The following is a 15,011-nucleotide window of genomic DNA, read 5'->3' as shown; positions in this document are numbered from 1 at the left end:
TAATCAGAAGAAAGGAGGGAAGAGAAGTTGATTACAAAACAGATGACAGCCCTCCTTTCAAAGGAGGAAAGAGGCAGATTGATGCTATGTGATAAACACAAAGGAGGAAATCCCAAAGGCTAGTTTGGTACAAGGACCTTCTGTAAGTTTGACCTGGAAGCCGAAAGCTTCTTGCAAGTGAGATTGCAGAACAGTCTACTGGTTGGTAGGAGACTATTTTTAAGAGGAAGGCTGATGAAGGAGGAATGGATGCCACACTGACAGTAAGTGTGCCAAGAGCCTCCTGCAGCCCCATGTCAGAACCACCCAAGTGGGGATGCCTCACTGCAGCCCTCCCACTGCCAAGCAGAAAACACTCCAGCCAATAATGAGAAAAGAGAAAACAACAGCAATAACACCACTTACCTCCACTCTGCCCACTTGCCAACTTTCCCTAGAGCTACAACAACCACTGAAAAAAAAAAAAAAAAAGAAAACAAAAACAACCCAAAGTAAGCAAAATAAAAAACAAGAACAACTCTAGAATATTTTCCTCTTCAGAGATCAAGCCAACATTTCTTCTGCAGCTACAACAAGAAACCCCTCTAGTGAGTATCAATTCATATCTCTTTTCTCTCTTTTCTAATAACTGTTCTAATCATTCCTCACTGACATCTTTCTGTATAATGTTAACATTCAATCATTGATGAGGGAAATTTCTAACCCTAAAATACAAGCTATGGTGTACATATGCTCTGTACAAAATTCATCTAAGATGAGCCTGTATCCAAAGAGGTTCCAGGCTAATTGAACAAAGTATCAATACACAAATGCTCTCCCTGAGTGGATTGCATGCTCAGCTTGACCTCCTGCTGCCCTCAAGGCTCTGTTCCAGATGGCTGCTGCCAAGCTCCATCCCCATCTACATGCCTCCCCTTCTGAGCATTAGTAGGTTCACAGCAGAAAAAGAAATCCAAACAACTCTTATACTCAAAAGGTAACTCAAAATTACCTGCAATCTCAGGGTGACAGAGCCTTACAAGGGTGTTAAAAGTTCCCCTCTCCTGCTTAGAAACAGCCCCAGATGAGTAAATGGCACCTTCATGTTTCAGGGTCCTTTCAGACAGCTCACACACAGAAAAGCTCGTGTCAGAAGGAGATGCTGAGTTTGTTCACAATGCACAGGGAACCACAGGGCCCAGTGACCAGCATGAAGAGTCACTGCAGCAGCCCCAGAAGCAAAACCACAGCATCAGAGAATGGTGCAACTCTTCCAAAGCTGCGTCCTCTGCTCCAAATGCTGCAAGCAGGCTGTACTGACATCCCAGCTCAGAGAGCTCTATCACCATTCTTGATGCCCTCTGTGCTACCTTCCTGATTCTGTTTTCCTCCCTCCCATCCAACAGCCCAGCCTTGGGGGATGCTCTTACACAGGGAGGGGGAAAACACTTCTCCTTTTGCTGACCCCCACCTCCTTTGTCACAACTTTCCCTGTCACACACCTGTGATACATTATTTCCACTGCAAATTCTGTTACTTTTAGTCACACAGAGACAAAGGACACAAGATAGACAGCAAATGCTCGCAGGATCTTACACCTGTATTTTATCTCCTAATCACTGATGCAGCAACCCTGTGAAGAAAATGCTATTTCTGATCTATGACAGCTTCTCTCTCTTTTCATTCCAGACTTGCCAACTTCTTAAACTGTCTGTGGCCTCTGAGCAGCATCAAGAGGCTATGGAGCACTCCATGGATATACTCCTTATTCAAAAGCAATTAATTTAGGTCTGTCAGTTGAGGGTGGGATCTGCAGAGACAATTTAAGCTGTAAACAGCAGACAAATGATAACTTACTTTATCACTAGTGGAACATTATCAACAGTGAAATGGCAACTGCAATAAAAACTGCCTGTTACTTTAAGACTTACAGGCTAATTTAATCCTTCGTTTCATACTTGCACTGCTGCAAGGGTATTCTGAGGCCATGGGAAAATTCCTGAAGCATGCAGGATCACTGCTTATGCTGCCCCTCCTGCCTGGCAGAGGCTGGCAGGAGCCTGCAGGGTGCTGGACGTGCTGGCAGCGTCCAGGAGCAAATAGGAGTCTGATGGGAGCAAATGCCAGGGCTGGGGTGGCTCCTGCCCTCCCACAGTTTGAGTCCCAGAAGGCAAATGGCTCCTTCCAAAAGTGCTGGGCTGTCTGTGCTGTGCTTTCCAGGAGGAGGAGTAGCACTGAAATTCTGCAAAACAACAAAAAGCACCTCAACCCTCAGGCACATCATATGCCTCAGAGAAAGGAGAGGCTGGCACTTAAACATTTCATGTGCCTCCACAGCCCATGTCAGGCCTGTGGTGCCATGGCTTGTGAGAGAAAAAAGTTCACATATGGAAAGGGAACTGTCTTGTACTTGTGTGTCTGCTTTTTACAGCCTACAAATGCAGAGAATCAAATGTGATTCTCTATTTCAATTTCCTTCAAATTCATAAATCCAGAGACTGCATGCAGAAGTAAACCAGGGGCTGGTGGGAAATTGATAGATTTATGGGATTATAATAGCTTAAGTCCAAAACCAGCCTTGTACCCAATATATACACACAGAAGTGCACATGTGCATGTCCACACAAATCCTACACCATACACGATTACCTGTTTTCATCCCGTAGTATCAGCTTGCCTTCCTCTAAACCTGTGTTTGAGCCTTCCATTTTTTCATCTTCAAGTATCCTGGCAGCCTCAGAATCATGGCACTGAGTACTCAAGGAAAATACAGGAGATTGATTTTGCTCCCTGTTCAAGTATGATCTCACAGAAATGTGTCCTAAACTGCCATAATCCAGCACCTTCCTTTATTAGTGACAAGGCAAAGTAGGTACTTTTATCACCTGAATAAAACTTTCATGCTCATGTAGTTCATGCTACTCTTCATAGGATGCAGAGTCTGAAGCTCCTCTTGTTGTGCTGTGAGGTAACACAAGCTTCTACAGGCATCTGAGCTCACCGAAACCCTCATTTTGCTCCTGTTGCAAGGCCAGAGCAAACACATCACTTCTCCCCAAAATAATAGCAGTATTTCCCCCTGCCCTGCCCAAAGGAAGTTACACCAGCAGAAGCTCCAGCACTTTGCCACTCTGCTCACACTGCATTTCTTCCTTACGCTTCAGATGTAGTTTTTCAATCCAACTCTGTTCCCATTTGCTGGAGTTCAGTATTTTGTCTTTAGCATTTAAAATTCATGCTTGTGAAAACAGCAACTATGTTCATTTGAAAATCAAACTGGAATGAATACATGCGCATACAGAAATAGTGACAAAACAAGTATCTGCTCATCTCTATGACACAGGTTTTCTCTAATGCTTGTTTTTATTCTTCTGGACAGGAGTCACCCAAATGTCTTCTCTTTTCAAGAAGCAGAAAAAAGTGCATTTCTTTGATCCAACCTAATTATTTTTGATTCTGGAGATCTGGAATCATTGTGCTTGTGATTACTGTGTCAAATCATTCTCATCTTTTCTGTGGTACAACTCAGTGCAGCAGCAGGATATGACAAACCAGAGCAGAGTGCAGGAGCACTGTCACCTGTCTCAGAGGCTTGGCCTTTGTATCATCACCATCTTTCTACCCAGGGCTGTAAGCAGGTTCTTGTTAAGCCAAAAGTGACACAGCTGTTTTGACATTGGATACTGTGGCTCCCATCAGATGCAGGAGGCTTTAAAAAAAATCTACTTAAAATACTCCTATTTTTTAAAAGTAAGAGTATTGCAAAAACAGGAAGTAGCCCCAGAAAAATTAAGTGTTACAGGAACTAGAGAAGTTTTCTCAAGCCTTCTTATTTTGTTGAAGCAGGCAGCCTGTTAAACTAAGCCAACAAGTTAAAAGGTCATACCTGGGTAAGCAGATGATAGGATGCTGAGGCTGACTGTTAAACAAGGGAAACCCTCTGTTCCTACGAAAAAATAGAAAAATAGGCTCACTAGTCTCTAGGCAGCAAATTTAGCATAAACTCAACATTGTAAGGGAATATAAAATGTCCTCACATCTTATGCATACATTTCTGTCCAAGCCTTTTTCTCTCAGCTTTATTTCCCAAGACTCATTAATTCAGATTCCCTGTTTTGTCCATCCTGCTTTGGGACCACCAAGGAGCTGCTTATTCCCTAGGCCAGCACTAAAAAAAAAACTCTGGCACTGACTCCCTGTCCATCAGGGAAGGCAAATGGAGCACAGCACAATTCCAGCCAGACTCCCTCCAGACTGGGAGGAACTGTCAGAGCCGCTATATGCAGAGACTCTACTGCAGGGCAATCCCAAGGAGGAACGAGGAAAGTGGAGGAAAATGGTTGCTAAGATGCACAGAAAGTAATGGAAGAAGTGCACGAGTCCCTCACTGACTTCCCAGTATGACACTTCAAAACAGCTGAAGACACCAAGGCAGGGAACTACTACAGTTTCCTCTTTAAACTGTTTTTTCTTGCCAAGTTGTAGCAGAGGGGCTTAAGTTTAGCTGGGACAAACAAGTAACAAAGGTTACCAGAGATGTTAGTGCTCTTTTTGTGACCATCTTTAATCAGAGAGAAATGCCTGGGCAGTACATGTGGTTAGCTTGCTGAAACAGCCTCTGCATGCCCCATCATACATCCTCTCTCCTTTCTCTAAAGCTTTGACAAAAGGACACTGGGGAAAACATTCCAGGTGCAAGCAGCAGACAGACACCCAAATGTCTCCCATCAGGGTGAAAGGGGTCTCCTTACCACATGTCCTTGAGTATCCCCAAGTATTATGAAGCCAGCTAGTACTATCACCTATATTTAAGGCTGCAGCTTCTAATGGCCAAAACTTTTCTGTAACTTCTGATTTTAGCTTTTCAAAATTAATTCCCTGTATAGGGTATCTGACCCAAGTGAATGCTTTTGTTTGAGTTCACTGTTTTAAAGCTTCACCAAGAACAGGGCAGGTATTCCCAGGAGCTAGAGCAGTAAGAAACACAAAACTAAACCAAATTAAGAAGGATAGAAGGTAATGACAAAAAGTAAGATATAAGTATGAAATCAGAGAAAATCATAATGCATACTCACAAAGGCAACTAACCTTAAGGTAGAGAGCAGTTCAGGTTATTTTTATTTCCCGGACTGTCATCCTTTGTCACTGAATTAGTCACCTTGTATGTACCACATCAATGGCATGGGGTTGTACTAACTACAGCTTTCCATCAGTTTGCCCAGTTAACATCCAACAAGAACAGAAAGATTCTGCTGCCCTGAAGGAGGAAGGTTTCATATGGTTCTGACAGCAAATAAATGAAAAATTTGAAATTTAATAAATTCCACCTTACTGCAGAGGCTGTCAGCTGAGTGCACCACTCCTCTGCAAGCAATAATTAGTTACAGTAAATGAGCTATGTGGAACTGAGGCTCCAACCAGCATCAACTCCACCAACCCACCGGACAAAAATGAATGTTAAAATAAGCTAATTAAATTTTCCCTGGCTCAGCAGAAAGATCAATGCTCTTGACAGCCAAGGATTGAGCACATGGTGTCCCAACAGCCCTCTGATGTGCCACCACTGCCACATAAGGCCACACAGCCAGAACCAGAGGAACACCCCTCTTGGGAGGGGCAAGGAGACAGAGGCACTCAACAGGGACATTAACAGAAGGATGGAGACACCTGCTACTTGTATGCCAGATGGTCAGATGGCATTTTTACCAAAAACAAACTTGGCTTTGCACTTTCATTATCTAGTCTACCACCATTAAACACGTGTCCCAGTAGTCTGCTGAAGGTCCACTGCAATAAATGTGATTTTAGCCTCCAGCAGAATACCCAAAATACCAGACAATCAAAATACAGATGACAGAAGTGGGCAGCATTTTTGCTGTCCCACAAATTTTCTGAATTCAGGATGTTATCACCATTTCCACCTCATGCTGAGGACGAGGGAAGGGAAGAAAATGAGTTGATTCAAAGGTTTTTCTGCTAGAGAACAGAAGAGACACCCACACAGAGAGATGCCCACAATTCCACATTCAGGGCATTTAAACAAAAAGTAAGAAATTAGTATTTAAGTGCCTGGTCAGAATGTGGCACCACATTTATCAATGGGGTTTTCCACTTCCTGAAAGCATCTTCTAATAATCACAATGCAGACTGTATTAGGAAGGGTTTCTTTTTGTTTGTATTTCTCCCAAACCCTGTTGTTTAAGACAGAAATCCAGAAGAACCTGTCTTAGTAAGGAATTACTTAAAACTGGTGGTGTCTTTAGAAAAGCTCTGTGCTCAGGTAAAGGGACATGCTGGTTTATTGATGCCCTAGAGCCAGGATGGCAGAGGATGGCACTTTGGCTGCTCCAAGTGACACTTTGCACTAGGGACAGGGCACAAAACAGACGAGCTGGTTCTCACTCCTAATGAGAAGCTGTGATTAATATCTTCTATCTTGGATATGGAAATGTATGTCAGGACAGGCAAGCTCATCACAATGAAGAAAACCTGAAGTCTTATCCAGAAATACAGCCTGGTAAGTGCATTCAGCAGATTTTCTTCCACTGAAGTACATCAGTGTTGATGCAGACTAACAAAGGGCTGGACAGCTCTGGGCTGGATGCACTGTGACCTAGCATCAAACAGCCAAGGAATCCTGCTCATTCTGCCTCTGCCATTTGTCTGTGGATCAAGCATGCTACTTCCTCTGCTGTATCCAGTAGGGATTGTTTTTTCTTCTTTTGGTAAACACTTTGACTTCTACCTACAAAAACTGATAGAAAAACCCCAATGTGCATATACCTACACATGCACAACAGAGGACTCAGGTTCTTCTATGCACAAGGTATTTGTAACTATTCTTCATTAAAGTTACTCCTACTTCTCTTACAGAACTCTTCAACAGGATTGATAAATTCATACATTGTACTAATTTTTAAAAATATATGTCTTCTTCAGGAGCTGATTTTCTTTCTCATTTGAAGGTTTGTGTGTGTTCAAATACTTCTGTATGACCTACCCAACAACACACCTGTTCTGCAGAGTCACCTGCAATGAAAATTGTAAGGATATTCTTTTCCTAAGAATAAGTACATAATTACATTCTTTTCCTAAGCTGCTCTACTTGTTCTCCTGAGAGAGGAGCTGTGCTGTTATCCTGATGGGTCAGCCCATCCACCTGAGGCCCTGACTCTGCCTTGCAGGTATCTATTAGCTTCGCCAATCTGCCTGCAGAAATGCACATTTAAGGTTATTAACTCTTCAGTCTGGGAGGTTGCCTTTTGCTATACATACACCTCAAGAGCAACATATACGCTATGATAAAAGCCTAAATTGCCACAAATTACTTTTCAGCATTTAGTGCTTTGCCCAACAATGCTGCAAATTGATCCAATCTATTAGTACCAAACCTTTCCCCACAGCTTCTTCCTTTTACACTCCACACTCTCCTCCTCCTTCCTACTTTCCATGTACCCTTATGCTTTTCCATTGGCAGCAGAGGCTTAAAATAACAGACATTTTTCAAAGGGATGCAAAAAAACATTCTGGTTATCTGCAGGGCAGAATTCACTACACATATATTATTATTCAGTTTCCAAAGTGCTACGAAATGAAGGTCAAATATATCTGAACTGCAGCTAGGGTTGATGCAGAGGGAAAATGTCTTTAAACCACTTCAGCTAAAGGAGGCAGAGCAGAGGCCAGGTTGTGGTGCTGTACATTACTGAACATCAGCAGAAGCCAGCAGCTTACTGTGGCTGTAGATGTGGCCTGAAATTCAGGAAGGACTGCAGTAGATGTTGCCTCAACTTGAGAATCAAGACTCCAGAGCCACACTGACTGAGGAAAAACCTGTACCGAGTTTTTCACCACCAGTTTGAGTTTGCTTTGGGCAGCACACAACTCAGTCCTTCTCTCACTCCTGGAACATGTTGGCTCTGAAAGACAGTTTAGCATGTTCCCTTTTGACCAAGCTGATTTATAAGAGCTTTAAATAATTCAAGAACAAGCAATGCTGATAGTACCATCACAAATGTATTTATTCCGAAAACTGTTGCACTGCATCTGTGTTAAAATGACTGGATTACTCCCAATACTTCTTAATTCCCATTTCTTATCTGGTGACTCATTTTCACTAAAACATCCACACCAAATTTTTTCAATAGTTAAAAGAAATTTTTAAACCCTGCAAATTGTGAAAGGTCTATTCAGGGGGAAAACCATACTGCCAGTCTAAGCAGCTCACAGCCATGAAGGTAGAGGAAACAAAGCCTGGCTTGGTTATGACTCTGAGGAAGAGCCAGGGAAAATGAAAAGCTGTCTCAGCATCCAAGAATCTTGGCTAAGTGAAGCCTGAAATACACAGCAGACAGGAGACACTGTTCAATCATTTATAGAAATCGAGGTTAGCAGTGTCAGCACATTTGGCCTGAGAGGAAACAGTTTCCTGATCCTCCTGACGCAGAAGTAACTTGGCTGCATTAGTGGCTGCCACTAAGTAAGGATTAAAGAATGGAAACAGAGAAGGACAAGGATAGCAAAGGATAAAATCAGCATGCCAATATTTTCACAGCTTGTATTCAGCAGCCCAGCTAGAACCCCAAGGGTTTTTTTCAGGAACCTCAGAGACAGACAACTACATTGGATGAAAATATATGGTGTCTGGGTTTTACAAATGGTGTTTCTAATAGTTTATCTGATTTTGTATCTAGCAGGGAAGGAAATCGTTCTGATGACAATTACCACTGAGACATTTTGTTGTGTTTACTGGCACAGAGCTGTCATTAACCCTCCACTTCTCTTAACCACAACTTACATCCCCTGTAGTTACTGAAGATAGGTCTGGGGGCTGTTTTTCTGGTCTTGTCAAGTTGAATTTTAATACATGCTGCTTGAAAGATATACCACCTGCTATTTTATATCTATAATTTATTGTATAATGAGTTCCTATAAATTCTTATGATAGCTTAAGAGACTTCCAAGATGGATTGCTGGCCTGGATTTTTTTCTCAGTTTGTCAGAAAAGCAGAGAGAGTCCCTGAGTTCCTCTTGTCACCCACTTGGCCACAGATCAGCCATCTTCCTCCACTGAAGGATCTTACCTCCAGAAAAAAAGGCTGTCTGCTAATGAAGATGCTGGACAGCAATGTACTACAGTCTTTGCATTTACTTTAAGAGGCCCCAGCTATTTCAGACACCCATGAAAGAGTTGTATGGGCACAAGCTATAACTTCACATGCTGGAGAGGAAAAGCTCACTAGAGATTCTGGACAGGGACTGTCTAATAGGCATTTAGTGAAACAGAAACCACCAACCCTACAAGCTGGTATCCAAGAGAAAATACTTATTTAAGATCCAGGACTGAGAAATCTTCCACCTATTAGGGACATGCCATCCTCACCTCAGTACCATAGAAGATATGTTTGATACATTTTCATACTTTGGTCCAGCACCACAAAAAGGAGCTCCCATTGGAAGCTGGAGACTTTTAAATTTGAGACTTTACATTTCCCCTACTTCTCAGAGCCAAGAGAATGAAAAACACTGCTAAGAAGTTATAAGAAGTTACGACAATTTTTTTCTTAAAGTGAACAGCAAAGGAAAAAAAAAAAAAAAAAAACAACAACAAAACCCAACAAAAACCAATAACCTACTTCAAAATACAGGTACTGTATCATTAAGCTCTGCTTTTCACCTGTCTTTGGACTAACAGCACTTCCTAAAAGACTCCTAGCCCTGAGTTAGCTCATGGATGCAAATCCTGTGTTGCAATCAGGCTGTTCCCAGGCAGAGCTCATGCAACGAATAAAGCCAGGACGTGCCAAGATTGCAAAGGGCTTTCACTCATGAGCGACAGACACAATCAACAGAGAAAATCAGCCACTGCCTTTCATCTCCTTACAAACACCTTGACAGCCAAGCCAGTGTAAACCAACAAGTATAAGAGTCTTTCCCTCAGTCATCACAGTAATTCAGAGGGAGGAAAAGGCAGGGAGGAGAGCACAGAAGAAGAGGACCTGAGGAGCTGGGATGAAGTGTCAGGACAAAGCGTCACAATGAGACTGACAGCTGGCCACAGCCCCTTCAGCTCTGCTAAGCATGGATTTAAGGATGCTGCACAACTGGACAAGCCTGGCAGAGCACACACACAGACTGGCTTCAGGTCTGTGCTGCCCCACTCCAGGGACACACTTCAACTCAGCAGCCCTCAGTGAGGGCATTATCTCAGTGCTGCTGTTGAGCCCCTCCTCCCAGAGCTCTAGGACACACAGAAGAAAGCAGCATATGCTGCTCTCTGCTAAGCTTGTTGCTTTGGCTTCCAGGCTCTCTTGTCCAAAATTAAACGTGTGTTTCCTTTCCGTACAGCATCCAGGGTTGTAATACAGCTGTAGCCCATGCACAGGGTGGAGGTGAACAGACAAGGCAGATGGAACAACCATCTTCCAAAGGACAGCACGGGAGCCTTTTGCCTTACTGATGGGGCTGGGGCAAGTCTTATGCCAGTGAGAAATTAAGGACATGAGCATATGAGACAGGGTAAGAAAGAAAGAACTGGTTTGGGGTTGGGTCCATCCTCTTGCTTGAGTATTGTTTTTTGACACGCCAGTTCTGTTTATTCTGAAGATTTTGCTTTCCAGGCAGATTGAAAATTTCCCCAATACATCCTATAACCCAAGAGTCAACTTGGTATATCAGAGATATACCAGTGATGGAAATACAAACTAAGACACAATAAAATATATAACTTTTTTCTGGCTGGGGATGAGTTTATGTTTATTCTTTTCATCCATGTGATATTATAAAATTTAAGGGTGTCAATAAAACTTCAGATGATTCTCTTGAAAAAGTAAAAATCCCCTTTGACAGGATTGTAGACTGAGAGACTTTCTGTGGGTATCAAAGCAGGTTACTGTCTGAGACAGAACCAAAACCCAGGACTCTCAGCTCCTGTACCTAATGATAATGTTGAACATACACTCCCAGCACAGCCATGATGTAACAACAGTGTGTAGCTCTATAATCCTGTAGTAACCAAGTGCAGCCTTTTCCCAGCGTGTGCCAGTGAAAAGGATGGCAAGAGAATAGCAAAGGTCCAGGATGCATGGCTGCTCTGGGACTGCAGGGGGAAGCCACATTAGCCTATGGCTAGTACATGGGTTTCTGTAATCAGCTGGCTCTCTATGTTATTTCTAATCCTAAGTGCACTGAAGTTAACTTTGAGGAGTCAAGAGCAAGATGTGCAGTACCCTGGAAACTGAGCTTAAGCTCAAGATTTTTGCACTGATATGGATGTCCTTGAGATTAGAAGCCCAAAGCACCATATTAAGTGAGGAGGGCACGCAGAACACATTTGCTAGAACACATCCTCAAAGACACAGCTCCAATGTCACCACTTATGTGCCACCAGAAGCCTCCAAGATAAAGACAAATGGCACAAAAACATTGTCTGAAGACCTCCACCTGGGAGCAAGCATGACAGGGGATGCAGTACAGGTTAGCCAATGTTCCCCACCTTTTTAAAGAAATTTTTGTACCATACTTTGGATTTCTGCTTTTTCCTTTTCTCTATTTTAGAGTATTACAACCAAGCAGTACTGTTGCAGTACTGACCCCATCCTATAGCACATTCTGGAAGTTTTACTAGGACTGTTTTGGAAAGAACCACAGGATGATACGAGCTTTGCTCAGGATGACACTGAGAAGCCCATTTAACACATATTCCTGTAATACATGCACTTCCTATACACAATACAACTGCTAAGCACAATCTCCCAGAGGCTTTAAACCTGTTATTTCTTAAGTCACCTCTAAACCACTTATCTCCATTGGCAATCTGGAATGCACAACTTAATTGTCACAGGGTGAAGGGAAATTAAGCAAAGCACTCTTTCAATAGTTGAAAACAGGAAGATTTTTGCTTGCTTTTTTGCAGATTTTCCAGACATCCCCTGCAATCATTTCCTCCAGGCCTGTTTGAGGGTCTGCACCTTGAGAGCTCCTAGAAATGCCCACCACTATTGAAAATGCAGGTGAACCCAATGGGAAGAAATGACGATGTCTGACTCAATTCAGAAGGCTGAATGATTTCTTTATTATAACTATGCTAAAATACATTAATATACTAATTAATATAAATTAATAATAATAATTAATATAAAAAGGAAGATACTAAAACTACATAGTACTTTCTCTAACTCTGTATCTCTAACACAACTTGTGACCCTCTCTGAGAGCGCAGCCACAGGTGGGTTGGATTGGCCCTCAGGCTCAAACAAACCTCACCAGAATCCAATCAAGCACTCACTCCAGGTAAACAATTCTCCAAACACATTCCACATGGGAAAAACAAGGAGCAGAAATAGAAATTGTTTTCTCTTTCATTTCTCTCCGTGCACCTCTATGAAAAATCCTGAGAAAGAGAGAAATGTGCTTGCCATACACCACCACTCACAGCACATCCAAGCTACATCTGAAACATCATCACTTGATTTTCTGCTTAACCAAAGCCAATGCACACAAAAGCAGAGTGTCTCTCCCAGGCTGGGAACTGCTGAAGCAACTACACCTGCCATAAAATTCCTCTTAGCATGCATCCTGCTTTGTGGAAAAACTAGTAACCTGCTGATTACTAATTCAAATAAGCAATGCCCCATGCCAGAGACAATGTGATACCACAATCAGCCAGGCAAAAGTGTTTCCACTGTGAAACAGGAATCGCCAGCAGTCACATTATCACCCCCAGAACACAGCATGGCTGGCACCAGCACATCCACATCCAGCCTTGCCCCCTTCATTGAATGACCCTCTCTGTCTTCCCTTCATTGCATATTCCCTCTCCCTCATCCTTGATCAACTCTTAAGAGCAGCAAACTCAAGTGACATTTGCCTATTATCATGCATTCGGTAAGAAATACCAATTTCATTTAAAGGTCATTGATGCTTATGGGACATGGGTCCCACCAGTGCCACAGTCATGTCAGCCAAGAGGTGTGACAGCAGGAAAATTGTCCAAATAGACTACAGTATGATAGCTCTCCAATCCTTAAGAGCCTCAGTCCCTGGAATCCCTAAAAAAAATCCCAAGCTCTGACATTTGTATCCAATAAAGAAACAAAGAAAATAGTGGCAAAGCCTCTATGTCCCTTGTCCATTTGCACAAGAGTAAAGGTAGGTTCTGCTGATAACTATTCAGGCACAGATATCTTACTACATGCAGATAATAAAATTCTAAATAGAATGTTTGGATGGGCAGAGGGATGCCATAAAAGAGAATTTCAAGCTGGGGTAGAGGTCCAAAACAGACAGTGGGTGCTCCCTGAGAGGCTGTAAATGCCAGTCTCAAATCTTCTCTCCAAAACAGGTCTGTAAATAATTTCTAGTCACAAAGTTTACACCATTATACTCAGCAAGTATGTCACCCTCCATTTATGCAATTCACAAGGAGTCTGGGAACACAGGGCCAGTCTCATGGCTTGGAGCAGCCACCGCACTTCTCAGCTGGGTTTGGGGCTCGTGGCACTTGCAAGTGCATCCTGTCATAAATCCATTAATCCATTCTGCCTGATGTGAGAAATGGATTTGTAAAGGATTCTCAAAACCTGACTGAAAGCTCACACAGTCCTGTACATGTGTTTGCAAACTCTGAGATAAGGTGTGCTGACTTAGGAAGCCCATGGAATAGAGGTGACTTTGCTGAGAGACAGAGAGATTGAACTAGAAACAAGTTTCAAAAGTTGCAAAACTTTTCGGAGACATTTCGGAGAATTAGAACTGTGAAAGATGCATTGTAGCAAGACCACGTGGGGTAAAATAATAGGTGATTGGTATTAGGAGTATTAGCAGCATTGTGTGGCAAAAGCTAATAGGCTGAAAAACATTTATAAGGTATTGTAACCAGGAAACAGGTTGGCTTCTGATGGAATGGCATTGAGTTTTACATCTCTACATGTCTACAAGAGACTTTTATGTCTTCTACGAGACTGATAATGGAATAAAATCTTTTAAAATGCCTTTCAGTTGCCCAATCTCTGTAGAGCTGGGATTTTCCAAGACCTGTCTGTTCTTACAAGAAATCCTACTTTATTTTCAGGGCTCTTTTTACATAGGATACAGGCAGCAGAGCTGGAACAAAACAATGTGCCCATAAATACAGGTAAAGACACAAGTCTTCCGGTAACCGCTTGACTGTTAACTTTTTTTCCTCCTATCACATTTTTTATTAATTATATTATTTTTTACTTCTAAAACCAAACATGGACTGGCCTTGTCCATGTGCTGGGTACATGGGTGGCTATTGGAGTGGTCCTTTCACACTATGGGCACCCTCTCAGCTCCAGCAGCAGCAGAATCCCATTCCATACCCACACTGTCAGCGTGTCAGCCCTGCTGAAACATGAAGGATTTCAGCTGGGCTCAGGAGTCTTTTGAAACACAAGCTGCTATTTCCTTACTGCACTCAACCAGGAAGGAATCCCCTGGGTAGGATTCAATGCCCAGAGCTGGCAGAGATTGCCTTGCCATGTCCTATACAGTTTCTGAAATGTTTTGTCAATCCAAGCTCAAGATATCAAAAACCCCTAAGTATTTCAGACTAGGTCAAATGAAACATTCCAGCTATGTTTTACTTGTTTTTTTCTTCAAGTTTTCCTTCAGAAATTTGAGCTATTCCAAATTGAATGAATTTTTTCTTCCATTTTTAAAATGTCTAAAAAAAAAACATTTTAAAATCAGAAAAAGGGGAAGGAATTTTCAGTAATAGAAAGTTTTTGAAATTAATTCTTTCCCCCCAAAAAAGTTAGCATTTTACACATAGTTTTGGGGTTTTTTTTCTCTTAAAAGAACTGTTTGAGTAGATAGACTCCATTAAGCTCAACTTCCTACTTCAATATCAACTCCAAAGCTAATTCTAGGAAACAAGGCCTTTCTTACTTTCTCCAGAGACAAGACAGAATAAACTGAACAGCTTTCACTTGGGAGACGAGTTAGCTGTAAGGACTCTCCCCAGTAAGGTACGTATTCAAAACACCTGTTCATTTGAAATTTATATAGTT

At 42.2% G+C, this 15,011-nt stretch overlaps 1 protein-coding gene across 50 annotated transcripts in view; it reads right to left on the bottom strand.

Annotated features, from left to right (window-relative positions):
• Positions 1-15,011, bottom strand: part of MAP2 (microtubule associated protein 2) — a 231,797-nt gene that overhangs the window by 98,203 nt on the left and 118,583 nt on the right. For 10 of the 50 annotated variants that reach the window (XM_030277938.4, XM_072931645.1, XM_030277969.4 and 7 more), the window contains one exon: positions 3,866-3,925. The exons of the other annotated variants lie outside the window; for them this stretch is intronic. The gene's annotated coding sequence lies outside the window, so the exon portion shown is untranslated. The remainder of the gene's footprint in view (positions 1-3,865; positions 3,926-15,011) is intronic. 50 annotated transcript variants of the gene reach the window in all.

This window comes from Taeniopygia guttata, chromosome 7 (genome assembly GCF_048771995.1).
Source record: "Taeniopygia guttata chromosome 7, bTaeGut7.mat, whole genome shotgun sequence".
NCBI classification, from domain to species: domain Eukaryota; kingdom Metazoa; phylum Chordata; class Aves; order Passeriformes; family Estrildidae; genus Taeniopygia; species Taeniopygia guttata.
This window is presented reverse-complemented; position numbering and strand designations above follow the sequence as displayed.